Below are 14644 nucleotides of genomic sequence, written 5' to 3'. Positions count from 1 at the left end.
CACCTGTACGGATACGTGTTGGAGGATTGTGACACTAGTCGATCTCCTAGCGAGACATCCACCTGCCAGAAAATGGTCGCTCCGGGGTAGTTTATGAGCGAAACGGGAGCGCCTGCCGGTAGGTCATCCCCGTTTGGCAGAGTTATTTTAACCCGAGTGTATAGCAATGTGTTATTCAGATCTGTGTAATCTTCACCAGTCCCCGCGATGTAAAATTCAATCGGAGAAGAATCATTAATCGCTGACACTGGAGGGATCTCCACATAAGTGTTTTTCTCGATAGCTGTTTGAGTTAAAGGCAGGGTAAAAATATCCAATTCTGATTTGATACATTCGTCTGACATTGCATGAATCAACGACATGGTTTAGAAGATAGTGTTGGTTCGTCTTTTCAAACTTGTAGATCTTTTCACACGCTTCGTGCGGCTTCTTGCTCTGCTTTTTACAACTGGGCGTTTCTTAGTGACGCGTCTAGTCTTCTTTATACCGTGACCACGCCCCCTCCTTATACGGGTCCCCGGTGGCCTTAAGCCTCTACGCATGACCATAAGACCGTGACCCCTCTGTCCCTCAGTGTTATCATTATTAAATGACTTTGACAAGGCACTGGTAACTACATCACTTACTATATTTTTTGCCGCAGCTTTTATGTGCGGCTTTGCTATACTGAAACCCCTTCTTAGAAACGGTATTGCCATACGATATAATCCACGAAATAGACCCCCGATCCCTGATGCAAAGCCGGCGCCATACATTACACCGCTTCCGGCATAGCCCGGCATCCCATGTCCTGTCTGGGCTTGATAATATGAAATATAACACTGGGGGTCCTCCTGGTACGGATTGAGATAAGCCATTTTTAAAACAAATGTTTTCTCACTGGTCTAAAGTGCAGCTTCGTCACAACTTTTCCGTAGGTGAATCGTACGTCTTTAATCTCGATGCCGATATCTGATATGTTGTTTTTATTAAGACGGACGTAATGAGACTTGTCGTACCTGACACTGACTGCTTTGTTAGTGATCGGTTCAATATGTATCGTCTCTAATAATGGAACATACGCGTCACCGACTGCTTGATATTCTATTATATCTATGTATACAAATAGAGTGTAAAATCCTCCGCTTATATCAGCCTGGTGTGGTGCGTATGTGCGTGCGTCTTCGTGTTCATCCGAACTGTTTAGATTTTCTATAGGAACACCGGGTTTTAATCCTAGAATAATGGCTACCTTTCCGTAAAACGTTAGCGATGCTCTCTGATTTGATTTCAGAGATATCTTATTCTTTATATTATCGTACCTGAGCTGCACCCGCGGTGGAAGAGTAGCGTTTATTTCCTTGAGTAATACTGGAATATCCTCAAAATAGCCGTATTTTATTTTTAGGTCTTTCCGAAAAGTTTGAATACTATCCCCTCGCAGTTTGCTACGTTCATCGTCGTTCAAACATGGTTTGCATTCAATAATAAAAGTAGCGTCTTCCTCGTTGAAAGTATGCCAAGTTTTTGGATAGTGGAACTCAACCAACGCCACTTCCCATAATCCTTTTAAATGTATTGCCTTTGCCAATCTAGTTCTGTAATTAGATATGGTATTCTGGGGGTAAACATGACCGGATGCATTGCACGGGAGTGTGACGTAGAATCCGTCCTCCTCAGACATCTCAGATGTTTTTGGTTGAATGAGAACGTGAGCGACTCTCCCTAGGGTTTTAAGGGAGATTGTAGATCCATCACCTGCTTTTCATGAACCCAACTATTGAATTTTGATGGCCATCCAAACCATTTCACCAGAACGTACATGGTTTTTCCGCGTCGCTTTTTATCGAGAATTTTTTCGACTTTAAACGATTTATCATTGCTCACAATCATTTTTTGGAGTTCTTTTTCGTAAAAAAAACCCTGTATTATCTCTCCATCATAGTCCTGTATCCTGTATACGACTGGATTTCGGGGTATACACGCACTTATAGTAAAGTATTCTTCGGTATAGTTCTGCTCATAGCCTTTGGTAAATATATTCCGGACTTTAGATATTCTGACCACGTCTCCCACTGAGAATTTAAAGACGGGGGTCTCTTTACGCATTTTCCCGTATAAATTGTTGAATACCACGGATTCGTTTTCTTTATTTACATCCAACGGTCGCATTTTTATGGACTTGTGATAACTGGAGTTATACCCCTCTGTCAAATCTTGCAAAATATCACAGTAGCGTCTGGAATTTATCGATGTAAGATACCTCCACATTTGTCCTTTTAAAGTTTTATTAAACCTTTCGACCACACTCGCTTTTAATTCAGAAGCTGTTGAAAAATGTGTTATATTATATTTTTTCATCATCTGTTGAAAAGACTTGTTGAAAAACTCTGTGCCCTTATCTGTCTGCAACTTGATAGGTATTCGTCCCTCTCTCAAAACTGACAAAAAAGCTTTAGTTACTTCGGACGCTGATTTATTTCGCAACACCCTTGTCCAGGCATATTTTGAGAAAATATCAATAATAGTTAAAATAAAATTGATATTGTCGTTCTCTTTTGCGTAGGCTGACATATCTACTAAATCGGCCTGAAACTGCTGGTCTTTCCCATAGACAACCACACGATTCCGCTTATAATTTATTGGGGCAGTTCGATGGAGAGTGTATGTGTCCTGGGTGGACAGCCAATCACTCACATCTTTATCGGATAATCTTACACCGTGTTGTTCTAATACAGCTTGTTTTAATCTGTCTCTACCTCCGAGAGCACCCGAATTTCTGGGGTCGTAGTAGATCTTTTTCATTAATTCTGCCATGTTAACGCTATGAGATTTCAGTCATAATGAATCGAGTTACAAATTTGTTCAGTATTTTATTTTATTTCACAATATAAAGTCACAAGCATTCTCAAACAATAAAGATATTTTTTATTTCACCATATAAAAAGTTACACGACCATTTTCAAACAATAAAGATATTTTTATTTCACCATATAAAAGTTACACAAGCATTTACAAACAAAGGATATTTTTATTTCACCATATAAAAGTTACACAAGCATTTTTTATTTCACCCAATAAAAGCTTTTTTTTTTTTATTAGAATGTAAGAAGTAGAAGGTTACACAAGCATTTTTTTTATTAGAATGTAAGAAGTAGAAGGTTACAAACATGTATAATGTGAATTATATCACACAAAACAAAAAATAAAATTTCACAGCCATTTCAAAATTCTTCTCCAAAATGTAATCGACTAAATCTAAAATATTACATACATCTGGATGTTCATTACTTAACAAACTGCAGACATCAGCCACATATGTACAAATACACAATATATCTCCTATTCTAAGAGAGTCGTGGCACTCAGGCATCAGCTCGAGAATGTTTTTGATTACCGCAGAAGGTGTGTTCTCACTGGTAACAGACGTTTTTACCATATGATTCCATTCGTCCGATAATCCCCTCACGGCATTCATTAAATCCATTAGTCGTTTTTCATCCCGAGTTATGGTGGTATTTGTAGTCCAATTATTCTGGGTAATCTTGTGGAGCAGGTTAGATATTCCATATTTAACACGTGATTTAAAGAAATATTTTGTTATCCAAGAGGTAGAGCAGAAGTTTCCCATTTTCAAACGTGAGTGATCTCCGGATCTTCAGCCATGGCTCGTTTCCATTTATCCACAGCCGTGTATATTATTTCCTCGCAAGATTCATCGATCAGCTTGTCCCGTATTGAAGATAATTGTTCCACTATGTACATTTCATCTCTGAGACCGTATAAAATTGCCTCAACAGCTCCTTGGATCCTCTGGAGATGGGGGCTGCCTCCGTACTGACTCAAGGCCTGCGCTAATATGTTTTTCAACTCCGGGGTGAGAAGCTTCAGACTGATTTCTTCAAAGCATCCGTAAAAATAATATGCAGAAGGTTCAAACAAACAAGTATGTCTAGTTTGCGAGGGATGGTCTACTGTGCAGCCTGCGCAATTGTTCTTCATTTGTTGGTCTATCAAAAATTCCAGAATGACAGCCAAAATAGCTTTGATAATCCTGTGACCCCGAGACATCCGTCCGTCTCATCGCTGGTTGTGTCTGGGGTCTCAGCGTCAGCGTGAGGTGTTGAAACTCCGTAGTTTCTGAGGAACGCCAGATTGTGGTATCCAAGTTGTGTGCAAAAATGATTTATCCATTCGATGTTTTTCTGAGGTAATCCATTTGTCATAGTCGGTAATCCATTTTTTGTAAATCCATCAGTAGCTCCAAGCAGTTGAGATGAAGTAGAAGGAGAACCGGTATCCTGAGACATGATGCGTGTGAATGAGTCAAGAGTCCGGAGAGAGGGCCCTTTAAATGTCTGTACACAGTTGGGGGCGTGACGTGAATTCCACGTCTAGTTGGAGTCGCCCACTCAGGGTGGAAAAGTTTGACTTTAATGTTGTTATAGCGTTCATACGCGCTGGTCCATTGGAAAAGCTGATTGATCTTGGAAAAAATATCTTCCACAAGCGCTAGATCCTTCCATTGAAACATGAATTTCAGATCATATAATTTAAAATGTTCTTCCTCGGACACCGGCCAAGAGCATTCTGGTAAATTCTTACCAAAATCACTGCACAGGATGTAGATGTAATCTTCAGGATGTTTGTTGATTTGATCCGCGAGGATTCGGTACCTTGTCCCCAAAGTCATTGCTGTCCATTCGGCAATGAAAAGTGGCATATCCCCACCGTCTTTCAAATCTGGCCATACTTTTGAATAGAATAAAACCCACTCTCTCTCCGAAAAAACTAAATCCGGGTCCTCCGTTGTATTCGTTGTGAATCGTTCATCGTCATCCACGTTAACTAATCTAACCTCCATGTTGATTTTGTCATAAACATACGTACACGCACGTCCTCCAGATAAACGGAAAGCATATTTCACAGAATCTGACGGCTCGTGAAGAAATCGCGTTAAGCATGGCCCATGCGTTTCTCGTTTTTTTCGTGGAGCTAAAGTCAAATCCTCCATAGCCTCAGTAATCCTTCTCTCGGGAGTTTTGGGGTCTGACGCCATAGCCATTTTACTTTATCTGATTTGTAAAAAACCACAAGTAGTATTTCACTTGAAGTTTCCGCTGCTTTTTAAACTCTTAACTGTCAGACTTTGGTAGGGGGATTCCTATGAGTGATGTCATTTGTATCATCCAATGACATCTGAGAGGTGTGTCTTAATTTTACACAACCTATGAGCTTTGAGAGGGGCGTGTTAGGGGGTGTGGTCTCTCCGGGCCGTTGCATCGGTTTTCTTTGGTCATTTAAGTCTGGCCACTGAGATGACCGGATGTGTTTTCTATTTGGGAGCTTGAAGGGGGGTGTGGGAATTTCCCACGGTGACACCTGTTGGGGCGGGGCTAGGGGCGGGGTTTGTGTGTGTCTCTCTGTAGGCCTCAGAGTGCTTCATTTTTGCCTGACCTGTGGACTGAATGGACGCTCTCCACTTTGCTCCACTACAACGAAGCACTTATATATCTTTAAACTCCGAGTCTTTAACAACTGGGTATGTAAAAACGTAACACTTTTTAAACTAGTTTGTGTTTTATGTAAAAGTTTTACAAATACTGGCTGAAAGTTAAATGCTTACAAATCAATCCTTTCTGTAAATTAAAAAACTCTTAACTTGTTTTAATGTTTTAACATCTTTAAATAACACTAACTCATTTTTAAATATCTCTTTTAGAGAAAAATGCAATTTTAACTTATTTCATTAATGTTTTAAAAGTGATGAATGTACATCTGTCTTCTTTAATAAAAACACTGATCTCACACTCTGGCTATGTCTTTATTGTACATTTTTTAAAAAGTTTTAATTTACACTGTTTAGAACTACTGAGCGTGCGAAATTTTCCCACGCTTCAGATGTTCAACCCCTAAGGAGGCGTGACACAAATCCAATTTTCCCACGGTGTACTGTACAGCCCATAAGTGGGAGGAGCTAGCGTGGGAAATTCCCACGGTGTACTGTACAGCCCATAAGGGGGAGGAGCTAGCGTGGGAAATTCCCACGGTCAAAGGGGGCGGGGCTTTGAGGGCCATAAAGCAATAAAACTGTCAGTTTTTTTTTATGGAAGGTGCCCTCTACTCTCTCTAGACTGCTTTGCAAAAAAATACAATATGATAATCTAGGCTACATGAAAAACAGCAGTTTTACAATTATTAGCCAAAGCCAGATGTCGCAGGTATTCTGTTTGAAAAAATACAAATAAGAATAAAAACATTCAAACTTAGGCAGCCTGCTCAATAACACTGGCATCATCACGCCTCTTGACCTAATTAACAAATGGCAACGAGAGGCTGTGCTCAAAAAACAACACTAATAAATAAACATAAAATAAACAACGTTAACGAATGAATTTAACAAATGAATCACTTTGCAATATTGCTGTGGAGGAAGAGAATGTTGCTGATCGACTGCGGTCCCAATCCTGTGCGTCTCTCTTCCAAGATGTGCCCACAGACACTAAAGGCCCGCTCTGAAGGCGCACTGGATGCAGGGATACTAAAGATGAAACGTGCCAGCTTTGATAGCACTGGGAAGCGCTCTTTGTTGAACTTCCACCATTGAAGCACGCTGTCTGGGTCTGGGTTATCAGAGAGCTGGGAGCTGAGATATTCAGCCATTTCATCATCGATCGGCCTCTAGCACACAGCTGTCACTCCATGTGACTATCTCAGTTACCTCAGGATGGTCTTGAACAACTCTTTCAAGGATTTTGACTATGGCACTTGCCATGTGATTCCCTCCTCTACCTGACATGGCCTCCGTCCACACAGCACAATACCCTTTCTTAGTAAGTGAGCTGTGGGCAGTCATATTATATAGATTCATCTTCCTTTTATAAAAGAATGAACTAACCTCAGCTCGTGGACATGAGATGACATTTTCTAAATCAAAACAGACCGTAAGGTGCTGTTTATCATCTCTATCTCTTTGGCGCTCTTGGCGCATGGCATTTTTTTCATATACATGTTTATTGTGTGCATCCTCTTGGTGCTGGTTTAACAACCCCTGTTTTTGTGCTGCTTCATGTGCCTCACATTCATCACACCTGTCTGATTTGGGGACATGAAAACCAAGATTAAACTCTGTGTTAAATATAAATCTATAGTAAGACATTTTCACTGGTGTTTCATGTACAGCACATTTGATTTTATAGAGATCATACATCTTGGCCACATTTAGAGTTGACTCCAGATATTGCTTTTGGGTGCGGGCACGACAGTAGTGTGACTCGACGACAGGGAAAGACCTAATGTGCTCCAGCACCTTCTCTTTTTTGTCCTCATCTATGTGTTTTTTAGGATGCTTTCCCCGTGCATCTGACTTTGGCATGCCAGCCTGGCTTCTCTTTTGGTGTACATTATACACTGTTTTCTGACTTATTGAAAGAGTACCTAGAAAAAAAGGCTTGCATACTCTGACTTTCTGTCCATCTCCTATATCATGAAATTTTTTGAATGAGTGTATACGACGTGAGTCGCCGCCACTACCACGTTGTCTCTCTTTGCCATGGCACTCAGCTGTCATCCTAATGTAGTCATATTTCCTGTCCTGATTCAGCCTGTAGTACCCTTCAAAACACCTCTCCCTCTCACCATAAGTGACTTTCCTGGTACAGTTAAATTTACAGGACACGGTGCAGTCCTTAAATGTTTTTATCTGTTTGGCTGGCACTGTCTCTTTAGACATGTTCATGTGTTCTTTACCCTCTTGATAAAGCCTCTTTCTGCATACTGACTTCCATGATGATGGAGTGCTAACCCTTTTCCGACTCTTCCCTTGCTCTGGTCTCTGCTGTATCCCTACTGCTGGTGTCTCTATTATCGGCCTGGGTGTCTCTGTTACTGTCCCTCTCGCTGCTGCACTGGGGGTCTCTGCCTCTTCTGGCATGGCTGCAAAAAGTAATGTACTGTACTGGCTTAACATGGATAAAGATTAGACAATGAGACCCACTGAGGCACTGTCCAGGACTACTACTGGGTGTGATCCTAGATAGCACACTTTCTTTTCAAGCTCACATTAATAACGTCACTCGATCTGCATACTTTCACTTACGTAACATCAATCGCCTCAGACCGTCTCTTTCACTCACTAGTACAGCAATTCTTGTTCATACACTGGTCACATCCCGTATTGATTATTGCAATTCCCTTCTTGTTGGTCTTCCTTTCAAAACTTTACATAAACTTCAACTGGTTCAGAACTCTGCTGCCCGAATTATCACCCGAACTCCTTTCATTAACCATATTACTCCTGTGCTTCAGCAGCTGCACTGGCTCCCGGTTAAATACCGCATTGATTTTAAGATTTTACTTCTGGCCTTTAAGGCTATCCATAATCTTGCACCTTTGTACCTCACCGACCTACTTCACATTAACACACCGACCCGGACTCTTAGGTCCTCTTCTTCTATACATCTTACTGTACCTTCTGCTCGTTTGACCACCATGGGGTTTAGAGCCTTCAGTCGCTCAGCCCCTCGTCTCTGGAACTCTCTTCCACCAGATATCCGTAATATTGACTCACTTTCTATTTTTAAATCCCGCCTAAAAACTCATCTCTTTAAGCTGGCACATCACACATGATCAATCCGTTCTTAATTTTGTTTTTAGTTATGTACCCTGATTTTATGCTCTGTAATTATTGTTTTTTACAATTTCATTGCTTTATAAATGTATTGTACTATGTTTTGTGAGGTGACCTTGAGTGTCCAGAAAGGCGCCATAAATAAAATGTATTATTATTATTATTACTACCATCATTTTCCTTACAAAGACTCAACAGGATAAACAGTCAAATAGGCCTAGTGATTAATGTACTTCTTAGTGTACACACTGCCAGTGGCATGTTTGCCTACATAATAGTGTCTGAAAACATCTGTGCAACTCGAGCATTCACTGCCCATCAAACCTGCAAAAACATAACCCCAGCAGTAGCCAAGAGAAGCTAAAGATTCTTTATTATTACATGATCCAATATTATAATAATGTGTCAGTTTACTATTTTGTTTTATGACACTGAGAACATAGTTTGGGTATTGTACAAACAAAGGCACGGTAAATACAACAGAAATTCCACCCATCTGTTACAGGTACCGGCTGGTATCATGTAAACGGCTTATATGCTCTTGCTCTGAAACAGGAGAAATAAATGAGACAGGGCAAAGTCTGCGTCTGTTTCTCATCTCGCTCAGCAGAAAGAGAGCCAATAGGATTTATTACACAATCACAATTAAAATCCTACTTGGTTACAAACACACAATGTCTTCTCATGAAATAGTTTCAAAAATAAAATACAATCTGTCTTTTTTTCAACTTTCAGCAATTACTGAGATATAAATTGTATCTGATCAAATAAATCAAAATGATAATATCCACTGTTACCTTGTAAGTTGTCTCTTTTCAACTTAATATAAAACTTAGCTTATGCATATACACTTGCATATACGTTAATTCCTAAATGCATTTTCCATTTTCAATTAACAATTTTTACTCTTCCACAATGCATGAGCTGACAGACTTCTAACTTGTTTTTAACCCACTTTTAGAATTTATAACGTTTGGTTTGAACACTAGATTTTCACATATTCCACAATATTATACATTTCAACACTATTTAACCTTACAAACATGTTCAAAGAACTAAAAATAAAACTCTTTTCGACGTGACGTCACTGGGCGCGAACATACAACTGCTGCTATATATACATAAATGTCCATATTTTCATAAAACAACCTTGTTACACGGACCTTGAAACATTTCGCGACATGTAAACATATTACATTTCAGTTATTTAATTTACTTTACCAATCTACCAACCTGAAACAGGAGAAATAAATGAGACAGGGCAAAGTCTGCGTCTGTTTCTCATCTCGCTCAGCAGAAAGAGAAAGACCGCAAAGCGGGACAAACTGACGTAACGCTGCGGAAGCACAATAAGCGCCACACTGCCCCCTGCTGACGAACTCCACAATTACTCCTGATTTTTATATAAAATATAATAGTGCAAATAAATGGTAGAAACAGGTTAACTACCCCTGAACAAAGTTCAAAAACATTTCTTTTATAAAATTACAAATACTACCACAAATGTGATAACAATTTACTGGGCATCACACATCTATAGAAGTACCCACCACTAGATTCTGCTGTCCTCTTTGCCGCTCCCACTCCCTTTGGAGGACTTTCACCACTATCATAATTTCTGTAACAAAAAACAATTTAATTATTATCCTGATATAAATGGGGCAACTTTTATCAAGACACCAATAATCTAGCAAGCTTAAAAAGCTAGTTAGCTTGCATTTATGGAAGGTAGGGGTGGAACGGTACACAGAAGTCACGGTTCGGTTCATACCTCAGTTCAGACATCACGGTTCGGTACGAGTTCGGTACAATGGAGGGAAAAGCAACACAAAAAAAAATGCAGAAGGCTTGTGCATGTCTCAGGCTGTTCCACCAAAGGAAAATAAATTACTTAAGCCTTGCATTTTTTAAATAAGTTTTATTAATAAAGTAAAGGCATAGAACCAGTTTATTTGTAGTGCACTGACAACAGTTTTATATAATTAGTTTATTAATTAAATTAATAAAAAGACAAAAAGACCTTGAGATATGTTTGGTAATTGTACCTGAATGAATTGAAAATTAATTTGCCTCATTTCAGATTAATATATTTGTTTTACTTAAAATTTTAATTAACAGTAACAAACGCTTTGCAGTTTGAATGATGTCCTCTATAAACAAAATGACGGAGTATGTTTTTATGTTTCCACAGTTCGATCGCGCCCGCGCCTCACTCACACACACACACACACAAATAAAAGTAAACACTTTGCGACTTTTCGCCCGCGCTGTTTTGTGAGATGGAACCTTTTTATTTTATTAATAACTACTAACAAAATATTTTTTTTTACAAAAATAACACCACACAGGCATTAATAAACACCTAATGGATCAGATTATGTCAAAAACTCAATTTCGACCAAAAGTGGAGATAGAACCTTATAATTCTAAGATCACGAGTGGAAAAAGGAAAGGAATCACTTGTCTGTTGAGTCACTGAAGGGGCTTGTGTACACAATACAACTTTAAACACAATGTCTTAAAGGGGACATATCATGCTAAATCCACTTTTTTAGCCCTTAAATGCATTTTGTTGTATATTTGGAGTGTTTAGAAGTACAGAAAAGTTGAAATTATTCTCTTCAGGTGCTTCATTGATATCTTTATATTCTGTTTTGGTCATATTTTTCAACCGGTTCAGATTTTTCTGTCATCTATGACGTTTTTTTCAACTATTACGTCACAGTATTTGCAGCGGAACTGCCAAATAAGGACATTGACTCCCGGCCCAACACTTCCAGCAATCCGCCATTTTTATTTCTCGCTGCAATTTTGTAGTCCAAGCTAAAGGATGCAGAAGTTACGAGAGGGTAAGTTAAAATGTTCGGTTGTTGGATGTAGTAACCCACACGCTTCATTACACCGTCTAATGTAGATAAACTGCCGCGCTTGTGACAGGGCGCATGTTTAACTGAAAGAACGAGCAGAGAGAGAGACACGGGCGCGCACTCTCTCTCATCGGAGCCAGGCGAAAGTGTAAACAAGACTTCGTCTCCAAACTAGGCGCTGTCTTGCTCTCTCTCCCTCTTACATATTAATCAAAATAAACCGACACGGTGGTAAAAGGTCGGAAGACCAAAGTTTCATGTGTAAATACAGTAACACACCATTGCGATACATCCATATGAAGACGTTGTTCTGCAGGTTCGTCGTCTTCATTTTCATCTCGCTCCGGCTCCGACTCTGGCTCGAACATGTAAGGCTGGATGGACAAGTCTTCCGTTGTTGATATTTTGTTAATAACGTGTGAATAAAAAGTTTCTGTGCCGCTAGATAATCTTATCTCTGCTATCAAACTACAAAAATGGCCGAACGGGGTGGAGCTGAACCTCTGCAACCTGGAGAGGGGGCGGGGTATGAAGTGTCTCAATTGTATTTAAAGAGACCGCACCAAAACGAGTTGCTCTCAGACGCACATCAGAAAAGGGGTAGAAAAGGGGCCTGTGGAGCTATAATAATGAGGAATTCAGACCCAAGCATTGCAGTTCCGCTTTATATAGACCACAAATGTATGATTTATATGTAAAAAGGAAAGATTTAAAAGCATGATATGTCTCCTTTAAACACAAGCGGAGGAGTCTTGAATCAGCCTGAAGGGGTTGTATTATATGTCAATATATGTAAAATACTGATTTAAAAACGATTGTATTGCTTCCGCTAAAGAAAATAGTCCATTCCGTCTCTACGGTTAGAATCCTGTGTCCATAGCAATGCTCTGTTTTTCATGGCAACGGTGTGTTATACTTAGCAGCGTCTGTTATCAAGAAATAACACACCGCATTCTACATTAGAATTCAACCAAGCCATGAAATAAATATATATAATTACATGTATTGCATGAACACATTTACACAGAAAACAAACCCAACAGCATGAAAAATTATTTACTGTCATCTTCTACTTATGTGTGTGCTAATAACGGAACGTGCAGGAAACAATAAACAAACATTAGTTCCTAGGACAGGCTTTCTGACATAGCCTACATATCTATATATTTTTGAATATGCATAAATACATACTTTTCATATGAAAATGTTAAATAAAGAACATATTGCAGTTGTTTTATTGCTTTGTTATTTTTTAGATTTTGACCACATCTATGCACATTTTAATCTCCTTCTTAAGCACTGTAAAATTTGGTTTGCCATTTGTGAATTTACATTTATGAATATGAAATTTAAAAAAAAATTAATAATGAAACCAACATCCTTTGAGCAATGATCCTTAATGCAATAACCTAATATCACATATTTATAGGATAAGAGAAAAGTATTTAAAATATTATCAGCAATGACCTGTGCACATTCATTTAGGGAGCACCCATTCACATTAACCTTGGGGGTGTGTCAATAAAAAAAATGTTTTAATGTCTTATGTGCAGTAATTTTCGAATTGATTTGCCCACAGCAGAAGTTGACGGCGACGATAAAATGTTCGCCCAACGAGGACGTTCATTTGGCGAATGTGAACTAGCCTTGAGTATAGTTGGTGCTGCAGGGAGTAATGCCATAATAATAAAAGTATAGTGGCAACGATATGCGTCTGTTCATTCATTCTTGTCAAAGTTACCTGCCGAATTGACAACACACTGACGTCAGTCGCACGTCTGTTTACAAACCAATCAATGTCAAGATGCAGCCCATATAGATGATGACGACAGGACACAAATACGTCATGTAAAGTTCTTTAGTGCGCTCGCATAATTGCAATGTGAAACCAAACCAAAACTAACCGAATGTATACAATGTATCAAAACATGATCTTTGGTTCGGACCTTGGTGCAGACTTTCAGGTGTGAAATTGCCCTTACTCACCCTCAGGTTGTTCCAAACCTGAATACATTTCCTTGTTCTGCTGAACACAAAGGAAGATATTTTAAAGGCACACCATGTAACTTTTCAACCTTCATAATATATTTCCAAGACCCTTGTGATGGTACATCGACTTACAATAGGTTGAATGACACGTCTGCCATAGCCTGACGGGGTCTGTATCGCTTTTACTGGCACTATGTAACTTCGGGGTTCGGGTAGTAACCAGAGCACAAAAAGAACTACAAAATTCGACTGCTTTACGGCATACGTCACTTCCCCCACCACTTCCTCAAATCTGGACGTGAGAGGCCAACCAGCGTTTGTTTTCGGCTTTCGTGCGTATGTTTTTGTCATGGGGGTTGTTTACACCTGGCCACTTCATGCGTTTTCTCAGATCGGATAGCTATCCGATCGTGAAAAGTCCAGGTTTAAATGCCCTCCGAGACGGATTTGAATCCGATCGCTCAAACCACTTCAGGAGGAGGTCTGGGCCGCATTCCAGACAAAACTGGACAAGTGTAAATGCATCTGGTTGTTGAAACCACATATGTAAATTGTACTCCTCCCAAAAATGCTAAAAAAATTAAATAAATAAACGTGTGAAAGCGTGTTATAGACTATGTAATGTAATAGCCAGATATGACGATGCTACTGGAATATGGATCACCACAGCTGAGAAGCTGAGCATCTATTCATCAAGCCAACGTGCAAACTATCGCAAATCAAAGTGAAAGTAAGTCGCAGACGCTTAACACACAATCTTCATCATTAAAAGTAGAGAAATGAAATGATCTTACCAGGGCTGTTGCTGCTCTCTCTTATTGCGGTCTTTGATTTTGAAATTTTAGCTGATGATCAAAAAAATGCAGCTCATATCTGTTGCTTTCGGTGATGTGCACTCCATTAAATCTGCATATAGCGCGAGAATTGAAGATCGGATTTAAATCCGTTTCGCAAAAACACATTTATGTGACCAGGTGTAAATGGAATCGTTTTGATAAATCAGATAGCTATCCGATCTGAGAAAACGCATGAAGTGGCCAGTAAATCTCTTATTTGTAAACTTGTTTGCATTCTATGTTGTATGTTGTTGCGCTTGCTTGTAGTATGTCATTTTTTTTTACATGCTGTTCATTCATCCATTGCTGATAATTAGACCAGTCCAATAATTTCCACATATGTC

The sequence above is a fragment of the Rutilus rutilus genome (genome assembly GCF_951802725.1).
Source record: "Rutilus rutilus genome assembly, chromosome: 4".
NCBI lineage: Eukaryota > Metazoa > Chordata > Actinopteri > Cypriniformes > Leuciscidae > Rutilus > Rutilus rutilus.
The sequence above is the reverse complement of the archived record's forward strand: the minus strand, read 5'-3'. Positions refer to the sequence as shown.